General features: G+C 38.5%; 1 protein-coding gene across 1 annotated transcript in view; it reads right to left on the bottom strand.

Annotated features, from left to right (window-relative positions):
* Positions 1–25667, bottom strand: part of IPCEF1 (interaction protein for cytohesin exchange factors 1) — a 143769-nt gene extending 118102 nt beyond the window's left edge. The window contains exon 1 of the mRNA XM_037520636.2: positions 25551–25667. The gene's annotated coding sequence lies outside the window, so the exon portion shown is untranslated. The remainder of the gene's footprint in view (positions 1–25550) is intronic.
* Between the last annotated feature and the right edge of the window lie 1010 nt (positions 25668–26677).

The following is a 26677-nucleotide window of genomic DNA, read 5'->3' as shown; positions in this document are numbered from 1 at the left end:
GTATATGAGAAGTACGTAATGACACTGAGGTATAAAGGGGGGGATACAAGACAATGTTTGATTTTCAAGAGGCAATCATTGTTAGATCACCCAAATTGCCATCACAACAGAAATAACCGTTCCAATTCTTCCCATCTGTGTAAATTAATTATATCTTAAATTCATATATTTTTCCCCAGAAATATAAAGCAGAGTTAAATGATGAGCATATTCTCTCCAGAACACTCCTTTAGAATAAACAGATCTTGTCTATTCTCATTCTGTCATTTTGGGTTTCAGTATTCAAATCTGTTTTCTCATGTTTTATTCATATGTTGTTATCAGAAGCAATAACAGAGCAAAATTAAAACAAAACAAAAAAAAAACTCCTGGGTGAATTATAAATGCCAGAAGCTGACCACAGTTCACCTGCATCAAAAAGGTGGGGGAGGGCATGATTATTTGCAACTATTTTGACACTGATTCTTCCCAACTTGTATCTAATTTAAGATCTTGAATTTTCTCTTTTCTCTTCCTTGTTCAACTTTTGTCCACTTCACAGCTCATTAGACTCTGAAGGAAAAGTGATTGAATAACATAAAAGGAGATGAGACTAAAATGAGTGCAACTGACTCAACAGCCCAGAGGAAACACTTAGTTTTCCTTTTTATTCCTCTCCCTGCTCCTGCTGTCCCAAAAAGCTTTGTTTTCAAGAAGAGTTTGAAAACCTATAAACCTACCTTTCATAAAATTCTTGGTGCATTTATGAATCGAAATAATTTTTAGTTTTCTTAACTCCTCTCACACTGGGTAACAGTAGACTTAGACTTTTAGACATACTATTTTTAGAATTCTATTTTGTTAAATAATATAATTATGAAAATTTGCTTATATCTAGCTATCACATTATTCAGAGAAGCACTTCCTAGGATACTCAGTATCTCCTCAAACAAACAAAAGACAAACTGTCAGCTTTGGGTTATTTGTTCTGGTACTTTAAGAGTTACACTCATTTTTGAAGAAGGTCAGTAATTACAATATGTGTATAAGTAAAATCTACAGATGATGCAAAAATGTTTTATTCATGAACTTTTATTACATAACAAACATTTGAGGAAAAAGGACTAATATATACATTTAAATTTTTCAACTTTTAGAGAAAACATAATGAGCAACAAGAAGATATAAGGAGCCTGATAAAATCTTTCAAAAAAGTAAAGGAGGGAATATTTCCCCACTCTTTTATGAAGACAGTGGAACCCTGAAATCCAAACATTATAAGAGACATTATAAGAAAAGAAAACTGCATAATAGACTCCTTCATGGCCATTGATGCAAAAATTCTTAACAAAATCTTGGCAAATAAAATCTGGCAATATGTAAAAAGAATATTATGTCATAACTATGGGGAATTTATCTCAGGCTTAGTATTTGAGAGTTAATCAATCTAAATCAAATTATTAACAGCCTAAATTAGGGAGAAAACCATACAATCATCTCAGTAGATGCAGGAAATACATCTGACAAAATTCAAAACCTGTTCATGGTTAAAAAACAAAACTCTGGGCAAGCAATAGAAGGGAACTTCACCTAATAAAAGACCATTCACAAAAAATTTACCATGATCATATCTATGTAAAATACTAAACATTGCCTTAGGAATGGGGAAAGAGCAAGCTGTCTTACTGCTTCTACTTATCCTAGTACTAGCAGTAGTAGCCAGCACAATAAAGCAAGATAATAAAAATAAAGGACTTAAAGACACAGAAAGGAAGAGTTAAAAGTAACTCCTATGGAAAAATTCAAAGATTATTTTAAAGAAATCAAAACATTACTTAGGAAATCCTAAGGAATCTGTGTAGAAAATACTAACAAATCTTTTTCAAAAAATCTCTTAGAAAGAATGGCTGAATTTAGTACGACCACAGAATGAAAGATTAGAATTTTTACTTCTATGTGGTAGCAAAAAAATTGGAAAACAAAGTTTAAAGAACAATTCCCTTTATAATACCATCAAAATTACTTCAGAATATACCAACAAAAGCATGTAAGTTCTCTATGCTGAAAACTACTAAGCAAATTTTTCAATAGGAACTGATAACTTGATTCTAAAACTTATATGAAATATAAAGGACTTTGAGTACCGAAAATAATTTTAAAAAGCAGAAAGTTGGAGGGGTCATACTACTTTCTAATTTCAAAATATATCATCCAGCTAGAGAATCAGCACAGTGGGGTATTGGTGCAAGAAAAGTTGGTCATTGACATGTAACAGAGAATCAAAAAATAAATTCATAGATACATTAGTCACTTTACTTTCCACAACAGAGCCCAAGTAATTAAATGGGTTTTTTATTCTTCTTTGAATCAAACAGAGCTGGAAACTTAGATATCAATATGGGGAGAAATAAGTATCAACATCTCTCACTCCATAAACAAAAATCACATTGAAATGCCTCACATATCTAAAATAAAAACTGTGATTTTAAGGTTTCTGGATGAAAACATAGTATCTTCACTCCTTCTAGGTAGCTAAAGAGTTCTTAGACAAGAGACAAAGAGCACAAAACTTAAAACAATTTGATAAATTAGATGAAGTAGAACTTGGGCTTATCAATACATCTTAAGCTAAAAAGTCAATTTGTAGACCAGGAGGAAATATTTATAACAAATATATTTAACAAAGGACTTATATGTAATGTGTGCGTGTGTGTGTGTGTGTGTAAAAATTCCTGGAAATGTATAGTTAAATGCATGAACAAATCTATTGACAATAGAAAATAGATCTGAACAAACCTTTCATGAAAGAAGACAGAGGAGCAACTAATAAGAACATGAAAATGTGCTCAACATTTCATCAAAGAAGTACAAATCTTAGATTCAGCAAAATGGCTAAAACATTGAAGAATATGTAGAACATCTGTGAATTTCAAGTATTACTGCTATGTATTTAAGATATTACAAACATTTTTGACATTTAATATACATGTACCCTACCACTTCTACTCCAAATATTTGCCCAAAAGAAAAGAAAACAAATATCCTCAAAACTGCTCATAGCAACTTAATTGTAACAGCAAAAATTGGGGGAAAACTCAGCTATTTATCAACATAGCAATGGATAAACACATTATCATACAGTCATGTAATGGAGTAATATACAGCAATAAAAAGAATGAACTGCTCATATGCATAATAACATGAAATATCTTTAGAAACACATAAAAACACCTGTACAGTTCTTTCCCAACTTACAACAGTAGTATGCACACAACGCTGGACACATAAATTGAAAATATTGTAGGCTGAAATACATTTAATAAACCTAGCCTACTGAACATCACTCTTAGCCTAGCCTAGTCAGGCACATCTGAGAGCAAAGTCATCTAACACAAAGAAACTATGTGATATAATTGACTGGATACTGTACTGGAAGTAAACACAGTCTAAAATATTGTTTTCCTTCATGTTGCTGTGGCTGACTCAGCCGTGACTCACTCTTGCTGCCCAGAATCACAAGAGTACCAGCATCACTAGCCTGAGAAATGGTCCATATTCAAAATTCTAAGCAGTTTCTCTACTAATTCTGCATATCTACCGCATATCACTTCCATATCATCCTACAGCCAAGTTTCTAAGTCAAGGCATTTTAACTCAGGACCCTCTGGATAGGATTCCATCCACATTAAGTTCAAGATCAAGAGAAAATTAATATCGTGAAAAAAAAGTCAGAATGGAGGCTGTCTATAGTGGATGGGAATTTACAGGCAGGAGGTTTGGAAAACTTTATGGGATAACAGAAAAATCCCATTTGCTAACTGGAGTGGTGGTTATATGGGGGAATATGGTCACAAAAACTAAAACTGTCTATTTCATAAAGAAGTACACAAAAAATAAAGAATAAAGACATTATAGAGGGGCATATTACCCAACCTGAAACAACCCAGTTAAAAAAGCTGAAACAATCTGAACAAAATATAGAACATACAATACTGAGTGTTTTTATTATTGAATTATAACCCAACATATAAAATAAGTTTTCATGAGTCATTGTTGATATAAATGAAAGACTGAATAATAAATAAATGGAGAAAAGATAAATCCTCCTTACAGAAGAATTTCAAATATTATGCTTAGATAGTTTTCCTTTCTAGAGTTGATGCTTAATTCTTTCGAAGAATAGAGAATGTATAAAGAAAAGTACCTGACCTGGTGCTTCGCCCTCTTTGTGCATATAAAAAACACAAATTCAGGGCCTCCCCTGGTGGCGCAGCGGTTGAGCGCTGGGCTGCGAAGCTGCCAGCAGCCTCTGCAGCGCCGGTTCAATCCCCGGCCGCTGGCGATGGTCCCACATGGCATGCAGACCTCTCCTGCTGTGCCCGCTGCTCCCCTTAGCAGTGTATTTCATCAGTCTGCCTGCTCTGCTCTCTCCTCTGGCTCTGGTGAATTCTCTCACCCTCCCGCACTTCTGACTATACCCAGCGCTTGTATAAATAAATAAATAAATCTTTTTTTAAAAAAGCAAATTCATATATATATTAAGTCAAAATTAAATGGCAAATAAATTGCTTTCCTGAAATTTGAGTCCTTTAAGACATTCCATTCTTTTTTCCCCGTAGCATGCTGTTCAGAGTTTCTCAAATGATTTGCATTTTGGAAAAGCAAGCTTTCTTTTTCAATTCCAATTCATCACAGCCTGATAATTCTATAAAACACAAATGAACTACTAGAAATTTAAAGACATATTACACAAACCCACATTTTAAGTATTAGATTTAATGAACATAAAATTGTTCCACTGAATTGATTTAAAGTTCCTAAATGGTTACTTTTCAATTTATGAATTTATTTCATCCTGGGCCAGTAAATTTGTGAACTGGCCCTGGTTTCCACAATCCACATTTTGAAAAATTGTACATTTTCTAATGTAACAAAATCAGGATTTATTCTTCACTGTGTCAAGCACTTACAAACAATAAGGAATTAAGTGTGCATGTAAATATGTCTTGAAGCTTACAATCTAGTAAACAAGAAAATTTGTAACTAATTAAACTATCTGAGAAAATATCACAAAGTAGTAACAGTGGCAAAGAGATAGAAAATGTGACAGTGTCTAAGTATCACCTTTATATTGTGACCAGGGAAAATTCAAAGGAGCTGCTGTTTGACTAAGAGCTCAGGACAAGAGTCCACTCTGTGCAATTTAAGAGGGAAAGCGTCACACACAGAGGGAACTGGTAGTGCAGAATCACTCAGCGGTACTTCTATTTCCTGTCAAGATGGAGTAAGATAAGAGATTTACCCTTCTGTTGAAACAACAAAAAATGGACAAATATGTGAAACCAAGAGTCTCGTGACATGCAAAGCCTGGAAATGCAGAAGAGTGTCCCTGAGAGAAGACATTATGATGGCCTCAGCTTAGTGTGTGGAGAAAACTTCCAGGCCCCGGGGAAGAGGCAGGCCCTGCAGGACCAGCACAAAGGGTCTCTCAGTTGAAAAGACTTTACTGAGGAGACCAAAGCAAAGTTCATAAGCCATAGGACTCACAAAGTATACCTGTAAAATCCCAAAATATTTGAAAATGAAATAATGTGCTTCTAAAATAGATAGGTTATTGGGGGTCTCCCTACTATCACCACTATGGCATGAGTTCAATCCCAGCCAGGGAGCTGACCCACATATGACACAGCAGACCTCTCCTGTCTCGCCCGCTGCTCTCCTCAGCAGTGTATTTCAGTGGATCTGCCTGTTCTGCTCCCCACTCTGTCTCTGTCTCTTCCTCTCACACACACCCAACCCCTGGCCTACACCCCAGTTCCTCTATGTAAAATAAATAAATAAATAATAAGACAAATGGGTTATCAAAGTCCAAGTCAAAAGATAATTAGGAACATGCTGAGATGAATGAAATTGCAAGTGACTTACTAAAATTTTTGTGGTGCAGCAACAATATTAAGTGGGAAATGTATAACACTAAAACAGAAAAACAGTACAGAAGAATTGATGAAAGGAAAAACAGTACAGAAGAATTGATGAAAGGAAAAACCGATGCTGTGAGGAACAAGAGAGGTGCTCTCACTACAGCCTATGGAATATTATACAATATTAAAGAATATCACTAGTAATTTTATGCTAAAAACTTGACCACTTATATGAAATGGGTAAACTCCTTAAAAGAAACAAACCATCAAAACTTATTCAAAAAAGAATCTATTGATATATATCATGAATAGCCATATACCAATTAAGGAAACTGAACTTGCAGTTAGTCCCATCGAGAAAACTTCAAGCCCTAATGACTTCATTTAAGAAAGAAAGAAATAATAACAATTCTACACATACTCTTTAGTAGCTGAAGAGAAAGGACTAAACTACCCATTGCCTTTCAAAAGGCCAGCTACTCTCTTAACCAAAACCAGGCAAAGTCTTTACAAAAAATTTAAACTATAAACCAATATACCTCATAAAGATAGTTGCAGAAATTATTGACAAGACATTAACAAATTGACTCCAACACATCACTTGTTTGTGATGTGTGTATTTGTTTATAATAAATTAGCAAAATGTGCTGCTCTGCATGGTCATCCAAGCAATAGCTTCTGTTCATAAATGTGCTGAAGAAAACTTAGGCATCCACTTAAAGCTCCTAGAAAAATGGACGAAATTAATTCTGTCTACATCGTTCCTTAGTAAGTCATATTTTTTCATGTTGTCTACACATCTCCAAGATCAGAGAGCACAGAGTGACAGAAAGATGGCAAAAATGAAAATAGAATATTGTTTGGTGTTTTGCCCCTCTGCCAAAACAAAACCGTGTCAGCATGTAAAAACTATGGATACTGCTAACTTTTCCTTTGCAGAGATGGTTGTTTTGTTTTATTGGTAGCAATGTGCACAGCGTTATGTAAAATACACTTGCAATTTCATACACTGCTAAAATCATTAGGCTGAAAGAAATAAAAATGTACAATTTTAGATAAGACCAAAATATCAAAATTGTGCTGAAAAGTCATATTCCTCACTAGTCACCGCCTCCTTCTATAAGCTTAAAATGTTTTATAACTAAGTCTAATTTTCCCAAGTGAATGTTTATAAATCTTCTTAAATGAATCTGTAAGTGAATGTTTACTTCTTAAATGAATGTGAAAATCAGAATATGAAAGAGTGGGTGTTTCAAATCAGTAGGGGCAATGAGATTTATTCAACTGACTAGCCAAATGAAAAATATCTAAAAAGCTACACTTCATTAAAATAAATTGGAAATGAATCAAAAATCTCAATATATAAAGCAAATCATTGAACAGTTGAAAGTAAATATAGGAGAAATTACCCTTTTTTTGGAGATGAAGCTTTTCTAATCAATATACAAAACCCAAAAATTCCAAAAAGATTAGTGAATGTGACTATATATAAAACATTTCTTTCTACACAGAAAAAAACCACACAGAGTCAGAGACAAATGATCAACTGGGAAAAATATTTCAACACATATGACAATGACCTCATTTCCTTAATAGATAAAGACCTCTTACAAATCAGTTATAAAAGACCATTAATTCAACAGAAAAATTGACAAAGAACTTAGAGGCAGTTCATAGAAAAGAACACAAGTGATTTAAAAACATATGAAAAGATGACCAACCTCAATCTAAAGAGATGAAAAGTAAAATGTCAATGTTATACTTTATTTATCAGAAGGCAAGTCTTAAAACACGTCACTACAATAGATATTTAAGTGAACAAAATCAAGATGTGGAACAGTCTATCTAGTAGGTCTTGATCTGTGTAAAATAACTATTATACAGGTTTATGTGCATATCTATGTACACATGGAATATTCCAGAAAAAAAAATTGTACAAGATGGTTACGGTGTTGCTTCTATGGGAACCTGGGACTTTTGAGGGAGGAATAAACATAACTGTTCTTCCTGCATCTTCATAGTGTTTAAATTTTTAAATTACATGTCTAATTACTTTTTCAACTAAAAGAATTAGTTGATAAAATGAACTAAATTATTTTATTCAGCAAATATTTACTGATCATCTACTTTGTGCCAATTATTACTTTTAGCACTGGGCACTAAAGGTCAGGTGAGCAGAATCAATCTCTGTCTTCACAACTCGAATATGCCCCAAGGTAAGAATCTTAGAAATCTCAAATGAATTCTGTTCCATCAAGTAATTCTGACTGCAACTTCACAGTGTTTTCTTTTTGTGTGCCGTTTGTAACATACGTGTGTGTAATGTACACACACATATATACCATTCTCCATGCTGAACTATCTGTAGGAAAGCAAGTCTACTACATGTGGAAAGCAAGACAACAAATACTGGACAATTACATCATACAAGACTCCACAAAATAAAATACTGAAACTAATTAATTCATATTCATAAACTCAGTGAGAGCTCTGGGGTTAAGAGAGAAGGGGTAGGGAGAAAGGGACGAGGGGTCAGAAGGGATGGTGGTGGGGAAATAATTAGTAAATAAATAGGTACGTCTTAATCTATTAAATAAAAGAAAAGGATCTCCTTGCTACAAAACACTTCTAATCTCTCTGTCTTTGTTTTATGGCTTTCCTACATAGAGTTGCTCTTACCACTTCCATCTTTAGGATTCAAATCTAAGTTATGTATTGGAGATTCAGGACTAAAATAATCCCCAAGACTTTTTCTACCATGCACAAATATACCATGCGTGAGAGTGTGCCAGGTTCTCATGTCCATTGCACAGCTATCCCTTTCTCTCCGCATGTAGAACCTGGCTGGCAAAATGTAAAATTGCAACTGTAAAACTTTGTTCCACTTACAAAACAGACATATTTTTGTTCACAGAGGGATGAGCTAAAGAACACTATTTCGAAAGTAGGGTTGAAGAGGACTGGCTTGCTGAGTGCTCTGCATAAAGGAATTCCCCAACAATAAACTGGGAAATGTTGCTCATTTAATTTCCCCACAATTAAAATTTGTCCCCCACAGTGGAGATTTTCTAAAATCTCATATTAGGGATCCTAGAAGTGTTTCAATGAAGTCTGGTTAACCTCTCTCTCTCTCTAGTCTCTTCCACAAATTTGCCCTGTGACATTTCAAGATTCAGATTTTTTCAGCCTTATAATTGAGATATCTAAAATCTTAAGTGTTGAAACCAGATGATGTTTTAGATAGCCATTTCTATTTTATCACTTTAGATTCTTGGTCTTGTTTTAGAAAAATTAAGGAGTTAAGCATTTAGTGTTACTGCTTTGAAACAGCCAAATAAATAATAATCTGCTATTACTGAATTGCAAAATATGTTCTATGGTTAATGTGAAATGGAGCCATAGTCAACTTAGAACAATGGCTGGAGTATTATGAACAGCAAGAAAAAAATGTTTATAATCCTTTTTCAGTGCTACTAAATGTAAGTCCCAGAAGACAGAAAAATCTTCTGAGACAACAGACTGTAGAAAAGGTATTAGTTCAGGTTCTAATTTTTCTGAGACACTGGGAAAAAGTTTTAAATGACTTTTGGAAAAATCAACAAGAGTAATATTTCAAGTAACTGCATATAAACAACTTGACTTCCTAAATTAGTCACACCCAAAAAAAAAAAATGATTTTTTTTTCATTGAGCTGCCAAAAAAATCTATACTAACCTTGTGTTATAAAAGTTCAAATGCCTCCAAAGTCTGAGCAAGCAAATGATGAAAATTACAAATCTCCTGACATGAGAGGAAATTATAACCTGAGCTCAAGGTCTGTTTTGATTTTTTATTTTCTGCTCATCAAACTCTAAAGCACTTCCTGGCCCCACTGAGGAATCTATGCTGTCAAAAATTCTTACTTGCTCACAGCAAATCTGAAGCTTCCCCCTGCAAGAATTATAGCATAACCTACCTCTGTGGCAAGAAGCTTCACTCAATCTCCTGGCAAGAAGAAAGTGAAAAGACTAAATATGTGTGGACTTAGAACAACTGAAATTTAATACTACCCACCAGGTTACTTCCTCATAAGGATAATTCTCTGCTAAAATACAGAAATACCCAGTAACAACAAATGCAGAATCCAATTTTTTTTTAAAGTGTGGAACAAAAGAGAACCACTCCTCCAAGACAAAATGAGATGGGAAACAACCTTCTTTTTAACAGAATACCAATAGGGCTTCTAAAATGACGGCTTACCTTTCAACTATCACTCTGCACAAGGGAGGTTTATTGAAAGCAACTTTAAACCAGTCCAAGAATGTTCTCTTACAGTATCCCCCACAAGTATATTCAGGGGTGGAAAGGGGCCTTCTACATTCTGATTATCACTTGACATCTTTACCCCTCTTACTTCCAAAGGATTCTAGGAGTAAAGTGGCCTTGCTGAGTCCTCAAGTTTAACACAGCATTCTCTACAACCAACTATATAACAGCAAACCTTAACCTTGCAAGCCTGTGTTTCCATATTTAAAAATCTACCATCCCCATCAAGAAATCCCTGCTAAGATTTATAGATTCTTAGGTTGGACAAATGCAACTGACAAAGCAAGAAGCAAATATCTTCCTACTTCATACCCTGCAAAACTGTGATCAATTGATAACTTGCCATGAGACAAATTCAGCTCCTGGTAAAAGCTGATGAATTACAAATATTTATGTGAAGTCTAAGTTAATACACGAAGAAGCTAAAATCGGTTTTTTTGTGTGTTTTAAAACTTTTTGATTAAAAAAAATCTTAGAAAATCTTCAGAGTCTCTCTTCTTCACAATTGGAACAGGATACTCAAGCATTGTGTGGAGGTTTTGTTTGAAGTCTTCAAGGCCAACTAGGGGGAAAAAAGCGTGCCTTTTCCTACACCCATCCAGGGCAAACTTCGAAATCACTGGAGAAACCAGCATATAGAAAGTTGGCACGAACACACTGCAAGCCTGGGAGAAGTTGTCGCTTAATGAGGGAGGTTCAAGAGACAGCGGGAGACTGGGTGGGAACTGCTATAAAAATAAACACATTGTTGAGTCCACAAAAGTTGTCAGTAAAGATATCTGTGATCTGGGCCTCCCAAAATGCCTTACAGCACCTCGGTGCTCAGCTGATCTGGAAGCATGGAAAGAAATTTCATCTAAGGACATTGTCTCATTATATAGAAAGACATTTTAACTAAAAAGGAAAAAAGAGGAAAGAATCTTCAAAAGTAATGATGCAGTCTTTGTTATTAGACAATCAACATTTAGAGAGTCCAGAGTAGGCATTTTTCAGCTAGAAGTTGTGGAACAGGAGGGCCAGATGTTTTGGTAATCCAAATTACCTCTCAGTTGGAAGGATCTGATTGGCTAATTCACACACTGGTGTTAGTGATTCATGACCATCCAAAGACCTTTCCCTTCCAAGGGTGTATTCACATTGGCTTAGATTCAATAGCAGAAAGAGTCTAGGAGTCAGAAACCTAGGCTGAGAACAGAGCATTACTTGTAACAAGTGGTAATATATATTTAAAAAATCATGAGATCTCTTTGGACCTCTGTCCATCAAGTAGCAAGTGCAATCTTAAGTCCCTATAGCTAAAATAAGTCTGGTATCTGATTCTATGGAGTAAGCACTGCCATCCATGGCAAGTGCATAGGGACCTCCCAAATCACTCAGTGTAAGGCTAAAATTCATGTCCAGTGGGGTGACCCAGCCTGGGAAGCGTTGAGGAGCAGAAGATGATTAGAGTTGGATTCAAACTTTGCCTAGATGATTCAATGGAAACAGTTGACTGATAAAGGTCAGACAACAGAGAGCTCCAGATTGCCGGAATCTCCTGTGAGAGACAGTAAACTAGAGTTCAGATGTCAGCTCAGTCACTCACCAGTAGTACGGCCTTGCATGAGCCACTTCACTGTACTAAGCCTCAGTTTCCTCAATGGGTGTATGATTATCTGACTCACATACAGACAGCACAGTCTTTGTATTGATGATTTTAAAAGTGCACAAATTTGTGCAGTAGATTATAAAGCAGAAATTAAAGTTTCCACATGAAAAGACAGTTAGGAATTTGAAAGAGGTCATCTCAAAAAATAGATTAAAAAAAATTAAGAATCTTAGAAAGAGTTTTTTGAGAACACAACTTCCTAGTTGACTCTTAAGATATAAACACTAAATGTCAATATATGAAACTCCTCTAGGGTCTTCAAGAGAACAGAGAGCAGACATTCAATGGAAATTTCTGCATAACAGAAATATGGACACTCAGTAAATCTGCGTTTTTGTCATACTTATTCCAAGTTCTAGAACCTGCAATTCAGCCAAGAGGATCAAAGAATTTTTTTTACATAAGGAGACAGGACACATGCTGAGAGGTGACGAAGGATGATGTTCAGCAGAGGGACTAGTCCAGTCTGCTGGGTGATCTGGCAGCAGAGGCAAAGAAACCTGAGGTAGAGAAAGATTCTGGCCACAACCATGATTCCCTGTGCTATTAATTAAAGTGAAAGAGAAGGGGAAAGAGGGAAGTTTTTCCTACTCCATATCACCAGGTTAACTAGGAAGAGAAATATTGGACAGCAAAGTTACCTTGACCTAGAGACAGATATGCTGATGTATAGTATGACTGGAAAAGGGGTGCAAACCCCCAAGTAAAGATATTATACTCAAACCAAATTCATTAATTTTGATCAATTCTCCATGAATTCTCAGAGTATAAGAACATCATCCCCGAATTATTGGGTAATAATTCAATTGTAAACATTTCCAAATTACAATAATGTCAGGGCCAAGGAAGAAAAAAATGTTCAGTAGGAGGAAATCAAATGGAAAGATGAATGTGCAAGTAAGACTGTGGCACATAAATTGAAGTTCCTTGCCAACCGAAAGAATTCCCCAGTCAGAAACTCTAGAGATGGCAAAACAGAAAACCAAGAAGTGATAAGATGCTATGTTCAAAGGCCTAAGGAGAAATCTGAGAGGTGGAGTGAGCAAGCTCACTATGGTAGAAGTGGCAGAAGTCCTGAGTCATGAAGTCTCCAGAAGGAATAATTTGGGACTGTGAGCAACACTGAATTACAAGCACAGAGAAAGGTCCTATACTTGACCCAAGTGAAGCCTTTGAGAGCAGTTTAAATAGAGTGTAATGAAGGAAAACAGGCAGGAAATTTGCCAGACTACACAGCCTTTTATAGAGTGTGTGAGTTCTCCAAGCTCAGCGTTTTCTTCTGTTTTGTTACTTGCCTTTGGTGATTTCTTTGCATCCCCCAGAAGGTTCAGTGGACAAGGGAAGATAAAACTGACTGATGGTTTAGGATGGGAATTATTAAAAACACATACCCTGGAATGTTTACATGTTGTGTGGGTCCATTCATGCTTTCTCTGTATCTCATTATCATAACTCATTATCCATTGATTATATTAGGTCTTCAGAACACATATCTCTGTGTGTGATCAAAAAAGAAGTGTGGTGTGTCAAGCTCAGAACCACTGTCCAAGCTCTAGCAGCGACCCAATTAGACTGATAGATAACATTTTCTCAAAACTACTTCATCTATTTGTGGAGCATGGTGTCATATACTTCTAGGAATACAAAATAAAACTAAGTGAAATAAGTGAAAAAGAAGAAATTATTCCCCCTTCTACCTTTCAATTGCAGGGGAGTGTTAAAGGATTTTGTTTTACTCATAAGGCCCAAAAACTGCCATTAGGGAGAAGTACAATGTATGAACACCTACCCCCATCATCAAACTTTCTCCAAAGCATTCCATTTCCAGACAAACTTATTCTCAGTTCCTTTAATTTCTCAAGTCTTCTCACTTCCTATAATTTCTCAGTCAACCAGAGAAGTTACAATGTTCTCAACCTATCAATTTTCAGCCCGCCCCCTTCCCCTGCTACAATTAATCCAATTATGTGTTCATTCTGTCTTTAAAATACATTTTTAAAAAATAAAATAAAATAAGTTTTATTTTTACAGATTAAAAAAATAAAATAAAATAAAATACCTTGGGTGTGTTTTAACTAATTTAGCATCCTTTCATACTCTGATTTTGTACTTTTCTTCTGTCTTGATGTCTAGTAAAAGCATTACCACAAATGAGTAACAGCCCATTTTTCAGTTTGCAAAGTACAATCTCTCACTGGAGACCCTAATAGCTCCGAGGTATACAACGGTACGATGCCACCAATTTCGCAAATGGAGAATCTGATACTTGAAGAGGTAACAACCCTAACTTCACCTACTTAGCAACTGGCAGAACAGAAACCTCCCTCCTCACAGCCTGTGCTTCCTCCCATGGCTCAGCCTGACACACAGCAGCACGGGCGCCATTTTCTCTTGGCTTCAGGGGGAGGACTCAGGAGTTTATTTCTCCTCCTGACTCAGTGGCCACCTCTCCCTTCATTCACCAGCCACTCAGTTGCTCCATCATTAGGTCTCTTAGATTACACTCTAGCTCACGACACTGCTCATTATGACATCATGTATCTCTTGGGTCTTTTTATCTAATGTTTCATGATTTGGTTTTCTTGCCCTAGTTATTAGCAAAATATTCATGGGCACTATTGCTTTTTAATATCTATGTTCTCTATAATGGCTGATACAGAGAAAATCCTCACGAAATTTTTTTCCTGAATTGGGATGAATCTCTTGGGGAACCTAAGAGAATATCTATGTTTAAGAAATTATGTTTCTGTATCACTAATGGTCAAATAAGGAAAATATTTGTTCTAGTGATGATGTGAAGCATAAAAACAGGTAGGGATCAGGGCCCTACTTGTCTTCACAGCCTCAAGGCACCAGAACAAAGTTTCAAAAAACAAAACCATGGCATCTGAGGGTGATTCTCTTTCCCAAATGTTGCTGTTACCTTGATCACCTAAGACTTTCCTGCTCAACTTCACACGGGAGTCCTCCTACCACCACTTTTTGCTCTGTCATTATTTTGTGCATTTCATTTTACACAACTGCTATCCACTTTTTTGGTGGAAATCTTGTCAGTCTGGCTAATTCTTCATTGTATTTGCTAATTCTGAATATCTGAACCTTTCTATGGTGAGCTGTCATGAAGAGAGAGCTTTCTTCATTTATCCATCATTATCCATTCAGAAAGTTTGGCTATTCAGTCCTATATGGTATATTACGATGTTTAAAATTCATAATGTGTTACAAATATGATTTTAATAGTTATCTCATTTTTGTTCAATAAAAACAAATATAAAGAAAAAAGCACTGAAGATTTTATACCAAAATGTGAACTATGATTATTCCATAACAGACTCACGGGTAATATTTATCTTCTCCTTGCTTATATGCCATGTTGGCAATTAACATGCACCGTATGTGTGTTAAACAAAACTTTACTTTTTAAAACTTAAGCAGTAACTAGCAAGAGAACATAAATCTAGCATGTGGTTGATCTCAAAGTATTTGCCTAAAAAGAAATACTTTCTTCCCTCCCTATATTTAATGTTTATTAACATTTTTTTCAAGAACTTTTGCTGGCCTAATAATAAATAACCATGAGTGGAAACTATTCAAGCAAATCTCAAAATCCTGCCTTCCTATCTTTTAACTTCCTTCTTCCCCTTTTAAACTTTAATGCTTAGCAGCCAATTCTCATCACCCTTGCCCCCAATCCGCCACAGCTTTGATTTAGAAGTGTCTTTAGGAATGAGATTTTCCTCAATACTCAGGCAAATCGGTGCCATGTATGCCTAATATTAAATTATTCGCCCAAATAAGCTTCTTCTGGCTTAAATGGGATTCCATGACTTGCACTCTGTTTCAGGAACGGGAGGAAAGGTAAAGAAATTCCTTATCTAAAAGTAAGAAATCACATGCCCTCCTTTTCCTCAGGCCCTCAAGATACCCATACATTACTGGACTCTCAGCTCAAACAACTCAAATCAAATTTTGACTCTGGAGTCAAACTGTTAAGTGGCTGGAATCCTCACGATACCACTTCCTGTGTGACCCTGAGTCAGGTTCTTGAACTTTCTGCATCTGTTCCTTCATCAGTCAAAAGGGAGCTAGCTAATAAGAGCAGCACCCTGAGAGTCACTGGTCTCAGAAGTGAGACAACAAATTAGCTGCTTCTCTGGTGACAGAAGTATCCAGAACAATTTAACGCTAGCATGAACAGCAATGCTAAGCACGTATGACACACAGCCCCTGGGAACATGGATTCTTACATGCGCTTGAGAAGCTACAATTAAAAACAAAGAACCTTCTTGATTTCTGCTTTCTGCCTTTGCTTGAAGGCTTACCCCAGATTCTCACTGCCCAGAAAGTTCCAGGAATTGCTGAGGCAATCTCACTAATAGGCTGCCTAATAGACTGAGCAGACCTCACTAATAGACCACCTCACTGTCAGGGACCACCATCCACTGGCAAAAGGCCCACGTCCCCATGGTGGGATGGAAGAATCTCTTAGGAGCAGACAGTGATGCTGAAGAGGCCTCAGCCCACTCCAGGATTTTGAGGGCAATCTCTGGCTCACCTGCTCCCAATGGAAAGCACACCAGAGAAGTGTTAAATGCAAAGTGAAAATGACTGTACCCCATCTCTGGGACCCTGCCTCTCCCAAGAACACCAAAACTTGAAAGCAAAGTCACTTCAGAGGGAATCCCGAAGCCTTACTTACTCCGCTGACTTACTCACTTTGACAAATACTGTGGTGTCTCTCTTCTCAAGCTGGTTCCTCAGCTCAGAACAGCCAAGGTCCTGGTGTTCCTCCCCAGGCAACTGATTCGTACATAGCTTTGGAATGTTCGTGCGTGTTCACAAAACAAGACAAAATAGCACTCTAGCGCTGGCCGAAACCTTGCTCAACACCCCCCAATCCTGTGACCTATGCAAAAGTGGCTCTAGGTGACTAATCAAGGTGAAAATTCAAGTGCGGCCAGTCTTGGCCACTTGAGTTCCAGGGTGCATCCAGCTGTAGCTGGAAATTCTTGGTCTTACTTGACCAAGCAAGCTCAAGCTCAGAACCTTCTCTTTACCGATGGCTGTAACTAAATCTAAACAAGAAAAACTGTGTCAATCCCCATATTTATAAGGGAACTACTGAGATAATGTTGTCCATTCACTTGCAATCTAATATCTGAAAAATATTAGGTAGTCAAGAGGTGTTTGGTAAATTAAATATTTTTCACTGGTGCTCATCACATTACATGATCAATATTCACACTCACTGATAAGAACAACTTTCTGCCCATTTTGTCCAGCCGGTCAAAGAGGTTGAGATTCAGTCTAACAAGTTAAAACTGCCCTGCAGTTGAAATGAATTAGCAAATGTTCTTGTTGCAACCATTATTTGGCTAGGATACCAGAATCTCCTAACATGTTCAAGAAATGAATGAGCCATGCAAACAGAATCATCATAAATAAGTAACCTGAAAACTATGTTTTTTCCTGTTTACAACCTTTGGGTCAGTTTTTGAAAGATTAAAGATGTCCTCCTTCACATGCAGCTGAGGGGCCTCCCTGGTGGTACAGGGGTTAGTCTCAGTGCTATCAAGCTATCACTAGCCACTGCAGCATGAGTTTGATCCCCAGCCAGACAGCTGAACCACACAGAGCAGCAGACCTCTCCTGTCTCCCCACTGCTCCCCTCAGCAGTGGATTTCAGTGGATCCACCTGTTCTACTCCCCACTCTGTCACTGGTGATTCCTCTCACACCCCACACCTCTGGCCTACACCCCAGTCTTGCATGCATAAATATATAAAAATAAATCTTAAAAAAAAATAAAATGCAGCTTAGCATAAGTGCAGTTAAGTGTTTTTTGGGTGAGTTGTGAAACCTTAACACTAAGTTATATTCCAGAGGAGAAAAAAAAATGAAAAAAAGTTACATTAAGACTCATAGGAAGTATTTTGAGTGAACTCTATTTCTTTCCCACCTGACAAGTCTGTATTTCTCTATTTCAGATGGTCAGTATTGATATGTTAATCTGCCTACAAATGGTTAAATATTCTATTCCTCTCTGACATTAGAGATCAGTATACAAGACACCTGAGAATGCTTCAGAATAGTCTGGACAAAAATCACTTCTAACCTGTTCAAATTTGAGAACATCTATGCATTCACTAGAAACATCTATGCATTCAATAGAAATAGATTTCTATTGAGCACTGTGAAGGAGAGGTATATAAAATTAATAAGAAGTTTAAAGAAATTTGAAAATGGATGTTTTATAAAAACTAGAAATATTTTTAGTTTTGCACAGATTAAAAGTATTACCCTCCCACAGTGATGGTTCCCTGCTAAAAGAATGTTGTTCTGCCAGGGGTAATTATGGTAATAGGAATTAGGGTAATTTAAACTCTACTGACAGGAGGATTTAAGAGATTCTTCTGTCTTCTGTTGCAGAGAAACACAAGAATGTACTTCATATCCCTACTCTTATTAAAACAGCTATGCAGGGAGTGCCTGGTGGTGCAAGGGGTTAAGTCTCAGCATGATGAAGCTGTCGCAGCCTCTGCAGCAAGTGTTCGATTCCCGGCCAGGGAGGTGACCCACATGGCGCAGCAGACCTCTCCTGACTCCCCGCTGCTCCCCTCAGCAGTGTATTTCAGTACATCTGCCTGTTCTGCTCCCAACTCTGTCTCTGGTAAATCCTCTCACCCCCCCTGCATCTCTGGCCTGCACCCCAGCTCTTGTATGCATAAAATAAATGAATCTTAAAAAAAAAAAAAAAAAACAGTGATGCAGCTACCTAACTTTATGCATCAGAGGTATCAACAACTATAAATGAATTTTTTAATGACCCAACCCCATTGAGGTGTTTTTATTTGCTACATGCTTAGATTGGAATATTAGATTTTATATTTGAACCTAAGTATCATCACATTGCATCATTTTCCAACTCAGAATGTTTGAGCTTTTCTTTCAACACACAACTTGGGGAATGAAGTGTCCTCCCAAATAGACACTAATGCTTGATATCCAGTAATGACCACATTGGCACAATAATCTGGAATCCCTAGCCTGACTCAGTGTATGAAAGGATGCCCTTTGTATTTACCCAAAGGACACAGAAACATCAATTCCAAAGAGCACCTGCACCCCTATGTTTACAGCAGCACTGTTTACAATAGCTAAGCTTTGGAAACAACCCAAATGCCCAAAAATAGATGACTGGATCAAGAAGATGTGGTCCATATACACCATGGAATATTGCTCAGCATTCAAAAAAGATAAACACATGCAATTTGCAGCAACATGGATGGCGCTGGAAGGGATCATGCTCAGCGAAATAAGCCAAAAAGAAAAAGAAAAATACCAGATGGTCTCACTCATAGCAGGAATCTAGAAAACTTAAATAAGGGACCAGGAAAATGAATAACTATATGAAAGAAAATATCAAAATCAACAAACAACTATGAACCAGAGACACTCTATGGGGGTGGGGGGCGGGGAAAGGAGGGCTTGGGGTCAAAATAAGGGGGTTGCAATTGTACGGGGAATATGAAAATAAAATTTAAATTAAAAAAAATAAAAATCTAATACTCTAAATAAAAATTTTTTAAAATGTCAAAAAAAAAAGGAAAGAATACCCTTTGATACATTTCACAATAGCCTGATTTTCATTCTGTAAATGTATTTCATTGTTCAGTGTCTTTATTCATTCCCATTCAATGATGAAGTGCCTCCACTGTTTGGGGTCCTCACCACAGGTTAAAGTCAGAGAAATGAGTCATGCTGGACTAGACTGCTCGAAGTGCTTACCAGCCACATAGATGAGTTTGTCAAAATGTCCATTACACTAAATGACACCTAAAATGCCCTTCTTTTTCACTCTCATGTATTAGTTTCCTAACAAATGCCACAAACTGAGAGGTTTAAAACAACAGGAATATAATCTCACACAGTCCTGGGGACCAGAAGTCTGTAATGGAGGTGTCAGTGGGGCCATGTTTACATGTAACATGTAACATGTAACATGTAAGGGAGACTCCTCCCTAGACTTTTCCTGGGTTTCTGGTGTTGATCAGCAATTCCTGGGCATTGCTCGGCTTACAGGTCCAGACTCCAATCTCTGCCTTTAGCATGACACGCCAATCTCCCTGCATGTCTCTGCTTTCACAGGACTATCTTCTTACAGGAACATCAGTCATATTGGATTATGCCTCCCTGTGATTTCATCTTAATTTAATGAATTACATCCCCAACTACTCTATTTCCAAGTAAGGTCACAGTCTGAGCTATAGGGGTTAGGGATTCTGCATGTCTTCTGGAGTTTGGGGGGGGAGGGTTACACACAATTCAACCCCCCACATCCCCTACTGCTTTAATCCTTTTCTGCCAGGAAAGCTCTTGTTTGACAATGACTCCTGCGTGGTAAGAAAATGGAGTATGAGCAAAGGCAGAAGGTCCCATAGGTTTAGAGTGGTTATTATTTTCTTCAAAACAACTTTTCTTGACCTCACTTGGTCCACACAGTAAATCATACTGGTTAAGTAATTTTATCTCAATTTTCAGAGAGGAGAAAATGAAGCACACAGATGCGAAATGCCCAGTTCAGCAGCACACAACTGCTATAATTGGGGGCTCTCAGGTCTCCCACCTTTAGGTCTTTGCTGTTTCTTCTAATAAAAAAAAGCCCAGTATCAACCCCGTCCATCTGAATCCACGGACACACCACAGAAACTGGATGTTTTCAAAGTAGAGAGGGTGGGGCTGCAAAAGGGAGACAGGACAGATCCAGGGGGGATGGATCTGCCAAGTGTCTTCACCGGCTCCGGGCTGCCCTGGGGTGGCTCTGAACACCATGAACCTCACTGGCCCACCAGGCCCCTTCCATTCCTGCTGGTCGAGGAGCAGCCCCACCTGAGAGCCACCCGAGAAGTGGCTACGTTGACCACCACATGGTGCAATTGTATCCGCGCACAGCTAGCTCCCAGGAACACTAACGTGAAAACTTCCTTTCCTCTAGCCCTCCAGGAGGAAGTGGAGGGGCATTTCAAAGTAGAAAGGGAATCTGCTCAGACTCACCTTTTGTCTCCCAATTCTTGGCCACAAATCACTGTGTTAGATAAGAAAAAATTCTAATGTAAAACAGCACTGCAGCATGTAGGATGGTTTTGGGCCTTGGGCTCAAAGACACACAAAGATCTGGGTTTGAACCCCATCTCTGCCCCTGCGTAACAGGGCCTGGGTTTTGGGGGGGTTTTGGGGGTGGTTGTAATTTTTTATTGAGGTAATGTTGGTCGTTTGCATTTTGGAAGTATAGGATTCCCCCTCCTTGGGTATTGTTACACACCACCAAAGCACCCACAGTTCACCACCATAGTCCATTGTGCTCGCACCCCACTGTTTTCACCCCTCCACCCTGCCCCTTCCGGATGCCTCAGTTCTGTAGTCAGCTTTCAAGGGTTGGTTTTTGAGTTTGGCTTTATCTACCTGACCCTTTGTTTGATTTTTCCATATTCCACATGTAAGAGACACCATTTATTATTTCTCTTTTTCATTCATTCTTATTTCACTTAGCATGGTGGTTTTATTTTATTTTTTATTTTTTTTTTAAATAGAGGCATGTTTTATTTATTTATTTGTTTGTTTGTTTTGTTTTTGTTCATACAAGCACTGGGTACAGTCAGAAGCGCGGGAGGGTGGGAGAATTCACCAGAGCCAGAGCGGGGAGCAGAGCAGGCAGATGGACGAAGCACACTGCTGAGGGGAGCAGCGGGCGGCAGGAGAGGTCTGCACGCCATGTGGGACCCTGCTCTGGTGGCCGGGGAGCAGCCGGGGATCGAACCGGCGCCGCAGAGGCCGCGGGCAGCTTCGCAACCCAGCGCTCAACCGCTGCGCCACCGGGGAGGCCCTTAGCATGGTGGTTTTAGACCAAGCACTTTACCTCTCTAAGCTTCCGCGACATGGAAATAACACCAGTGCTATTTCCCAGGTTGGGCTGAAAATGACTGAAATTGTTCATATAAAACTAAAAGTAACGGGCCTCCCCTGGTGGGGCAGGCAGTTGAGCGCCGCATTGTGAAGCTGTTCTCAGCCTCTACAGCACCAGTTCGATCCCGGCCGGCCGGCAAGGGTCCCACATGGCACGGCAGACCTCTCCCGTCTCCCCTGCTGCTCCCCTCAGAAGTGTATTTCATCAGTCTGTCTGTTCTGTTCCCCGCTCTGTCTCTGGTGAATCCTCTCACCCTCCCGCGGATCTGGTCTGTACCCCAGTTCTTGTATAAATAAATAAATCTTTAAAAAAAAAAAAACTAAAACTAAAAGTGCTGATTACAGGAGCTGGAATATAGCAAATGTTAAATATTAATGTTTCTGTCATCAATGTCCCGCACATGAAATATTCAGAATGGGCTGGGAACTGTCTACTCCCAGGCCTGTTGTGCTGACCTAGTTCAAGCCACGTTCCATGCTAGATTATTTCGTTTTTACTGCTGTTCATAGGTTGGGTTTTTATTTGATTCATTCTTTGATTTCCAACTTTGCCTTAATTAATTTTCATTGCAGATTTTGTCACTTTTTTAAGTACAGATTTATTAGAAAGGGTCCAACCACATCTTAGTCATCTGGGGATGAGTTTACAATGGTTGACTTCTGGCTTCAGACCACTTTTATGCCAACACCAGGGTCAGTTTGGGAGGCCTGTCTTTGCTCACATTTATTTGTCTTTAGCTTCTTTGCCAACTCTCTCTCCTGCTCATTTCTAAGACAAAGATAGGAGATTCATCCTAACCCTCCCAAATCAAAATACTGGGTTTTTTGAAGTCTCTGATAAGGTCCTCCTCCACAGTGACAGACCAGCGCTGAGAAGAGACAGCCAAGATCCAAACCACAGGAATTATTCCTTACTTCACAGAAATGTTTTCCTGACCTCTCCCCATGTGTACCAACACATGTCAACATTTCCTTAAAAAATTAATTGCTCCTGTGCTGGGAAATCTGAATTTAATTTAAAAATCTTAACTATTGAATTGATTGCTGAACTTGCTAGCAAGTCATCCAATTCAGGCTTAGAGGCAGCTATGAATCATGCAGAGAAAATAATCCATTTTCATGTGATTCTAGAAACGAACTAGACCAGCCAGCCCCAGAGGGACCTTATTTGCTTGTTCTCACTTTAGAGCTGTCACCAATCTTCCTCTCAAATAGGCCTCCTACAAGGATTAAATAAGATAAAGTATGTGTCATTTCTTAGATTGCAATGGTCCACAAACGTTAACTGTAAACTCTAAAACAATTATTTTTACTTTATTTTGGTGGAAGATCACATTTTTGTTCATTTTCATTCAACCTTTACTTTGTTTCAGATCACTGAGGTCATCCAGATATACTCCACTAATAAAACATTTGGAAAAAGCAGTAGGTGAAAAACACAGAGACAAGTAAAACCATCAGCTCAAAAGCCACTATTCACATATCAACACTTTAATATATTTATCTCAGCCTTGCTTCTCTGAATTATTTTCACACAGTTGAAAAAGTTGTTTGCCTGGTTTTCTGCCTGAACATTAAATCATGATAATATTTTTTCAGGAAGATAAATGGATTGATGGTATTCTTTATATAAATATACCACCATATGCTTTACCATCCTGATAGCTTATCTAATCATATTTATTTTTAATAAACTATTTTTTAAATGAATCATGCTCATTTTATGAAATTTAGAAAATATCTAAAAGCATAAGATAAATGATTGGGTAAATTGATAAGTGTGGCTGTAGTGATTTGAAAGTTGAAGAAAATATGTTGATAACTGCATTAAGTGAAGATGCGTGGCAGTCACTGAGCAGTGATATTTCTTCTCCTCACACAACAACCCCAAAAGTTCAGTCTATTATAATCACCACTTTACAGATTTACAAGCCACATAGTCAGCAGTAGGAAGACAGAATTTGAATAGATGTGTCTGACCCCAAACTTATGTTCTCTCCTGACTAAACCACACTACCTACCCTGCCCCTTATCTCTTCCACCATTGCATATATTACCACCACTTCCACCATCACCATCAACATCTTTTTTAACACCACCTCCAGCATCACCTCCACCATCACCTCATCACCTTTTGCAACACCGGGTCCAACTCTACACCACCACCTGTACCTCTATCACCTTCATAATTTCCTGTTCCACCTCCACCACCATATTGCCACTTGGGGGTTTCTTGTCAGCACCTTTCTATACACCCTTTCTTCACTTCACACCTTTATATTCCCCTTCCTTCCTGCTTCACTCTGGCCTCCTCTAACCTCTATTTCCTTATGTGTCTGGGTAATAGAGATAAAGCTAAGCCTAAAGCACAGTATACTCATTCCCTGCCACGCTCATTTTTTGAGCAATCCCAAACATGTATTCATTCAGCCTATGTTTGCAGAGACACACACCATGACAGATACTGCTCTGGGTGCTGGGAGTGTAGTAATTCTCTGTTTACTGGATTTTCTTCAACCCCAAAGAGTTTTCAGGATTTTCTTCACTTAGACGCACCATTCATCATGTTAACCCTCCACCCAAACTGTCAACATTGTGCTTGGGTTAGCAGCTCACACTGCCTGGCCTCCACGATGGGATGGAAAGCAGAAGTGAGCTGCTCTACAAGGATACTCGAGTCAAAAGGAAAGTCTCAGGCAATAAGTTGTGAGGTAATTTCTTATCTCTTATTGCCACAGCAACTACCGCAGGAAAGAACTTCCTATTTCCAAGCTCAGATGATGTGTACTTGCTTAATGCAGCTTGACTGAAATCGTTTCTACGTGGACGCACTCCAGAAGTGACACTTGCTATGTAAACAGAGGGAGGGGAAGAAACTGAAAGATAAATTAAAGAGTTTTAAAGAGAATAATAGTTAATTAAGAAAATAAATGAGAACATCAACAAATACACAAACTGAAGCCTTTCTCCTCCTTGCTTGTGTGATCCAAGCAGAAAGAAACTCATGTTCCTTCTTTGCATTTTCTATGTAAAACGAAAAAGCTTAGAGGAATCAGATTCTTTGTATGGCTAAGCAATGCCTAGGGCAATACTGGGAACACACACAGCCTCCTACAGACCAATAATCAAAGGTGCCTTGGTGGGTTGTAACTCTGCCTCCTAGAATTACATTCTCTTCACAGACACAAGCAAAGGAAAACACATACCCCAGATGCCCACGGTGAAAACATCCAAGGCAACATCACGTAAGTTTTCATTTCATGCAGACAGATTTTGTCAAGTCTGTGACTTTTATCTAGAAGTAAAATCCCCTCCACCTGCTGCCTATGACGGGAGAGACTGCACGAAGAACACACTTTCTAAAAAGAGAGTGACCACAGGTTTTCCCTTAAATGAACTCCTCCAGGTGGAAAAAAAAAGGCAGAATTGTGCTTTTCTAAACCCAGCCCACAGTCTGCAGCCCAAGCAGCTATCAATTCAGCATCCGTTTAAGAGACAGAGAAGCACAGTGAGTACCCAACTCTCTCCTTCAAAGCTCTCCCAGAATTCAAAAGTGCCTTTAGCACTGAACTTCACAGCAGCAGGTTTATGAAGAGCTGAGCAAATGTTCAGCCCCAAGAGCCCCATTCTAGAACTCACTATTCTAAAGATAGAGGTGGCATGTCAATTGCTTTTCCACCTAGATATACGAAGCAATAGCTGCTCCTCCCTTAGCCAAGGAGAGATGTTACTTACATGCAATAAAAAGAGTAAATCCAAGGGCTGGTTCTTTATCCCTGAATCCAGAAAACTCATAACACTCTGCGGCTAAAGGTTCAGGAGTCCACTGTAAGCAACCACACCTCAAAAGACTCAGCGTACACGGCAACTACTAGAAGCAACCAGAGAGTAAAACTCTTTCGAAAGAAGAGGAAGTGCCATCTATATACTTCCCCAATCATTATTGTTCTCCTTCTTGTCACTGAACCCTTTCTAGATTCCCAAATCCAGGCCATAGGGTATGCAAAGAAGGCGATCTCACCTGGCTGGCCTCACTGCTCTGTAAACACTGCTCAGTGTATTCATCTCCAGGAGTCATGTGTGAAACATTCCACGGCTTTGCTTTCCTGCTTGGGAGGCAAAAATGTTCACTTACAGGCAGGGCGGAGGAAGATGCAGCACTACACTCCTTGTGGTTAATTGCGATCCCACTTTGTAATCACCAACCCCCTTTGGGCTCAATCTTCTTTCTACTCTCCCAATAGTTCATAATACTCTACTAAACAGACTGCAGATAATTAGCAAAAGGTGTTTTAGGGAGAAAATAAATTTTAGCCTGCCAGCCTTTTGCAAATACCCATAGAATTCTCTAATATCAAAACTTCTCTCACACGATTGAAAAGAGAAATGTGGGTCTCCCTGGTGGCACAAGGGGTTAAGCACCGCACTATGAAGCAATCCGCAGCCTCTGAAGCACCAGCCTCTCCCTGGTGGCCAGGGAGAAACCCACATGGCGCAGCAGACCTCTCCTGTCTCACCCGCTGCTCCCCTCAGCAGTGTACTTCAGTCGATCTGCCTGTTCTGCTCCCCACTCTGTCTCTGGTGAATCCTCTCTCTCTCTCTCTCTCACACACACACACACACACACACACACCCACATCTCTGGCCTGTGCCCCAGCTCTTGTATGCATAAATAAATCTTTATTAAAAAAGAAAGGAGAAATGGTAGACAAGAAAGTTAAAGATATTTGAAGTCATCACCAAAAAACTTCAGGCTCTCCCATCTCTCCTTTGTGAGACCAGCATTTTGTTTCTCTAGACCTTGGGAAAAGACTACAACCTTGGGGTGACTACACGCCCCACACACCTGGTCCTTGCTATGG

The sequence above is a fragment of the Talpa occidentalis genome, unplaced genomic scaffold (assembly GCF_014898055.3).
Source record: "Talpa occidentalis isolate TD23 unplaced genomic scaffold, MPIMG_talOcc4v2.1 talOcc4.2, whole genome shotgun sequence".
Taxonomy (NCBI): Eukaryota; Metazoa; Chordata; class Mammalia; order Eulipotyphla; family Talpidae; genus Talpa; species Talpa occidentalis.
Note: the sequence above shows the minus strand (reverse complement) of the source record. Positions and strands in the feature narration are given on the sequence as shown.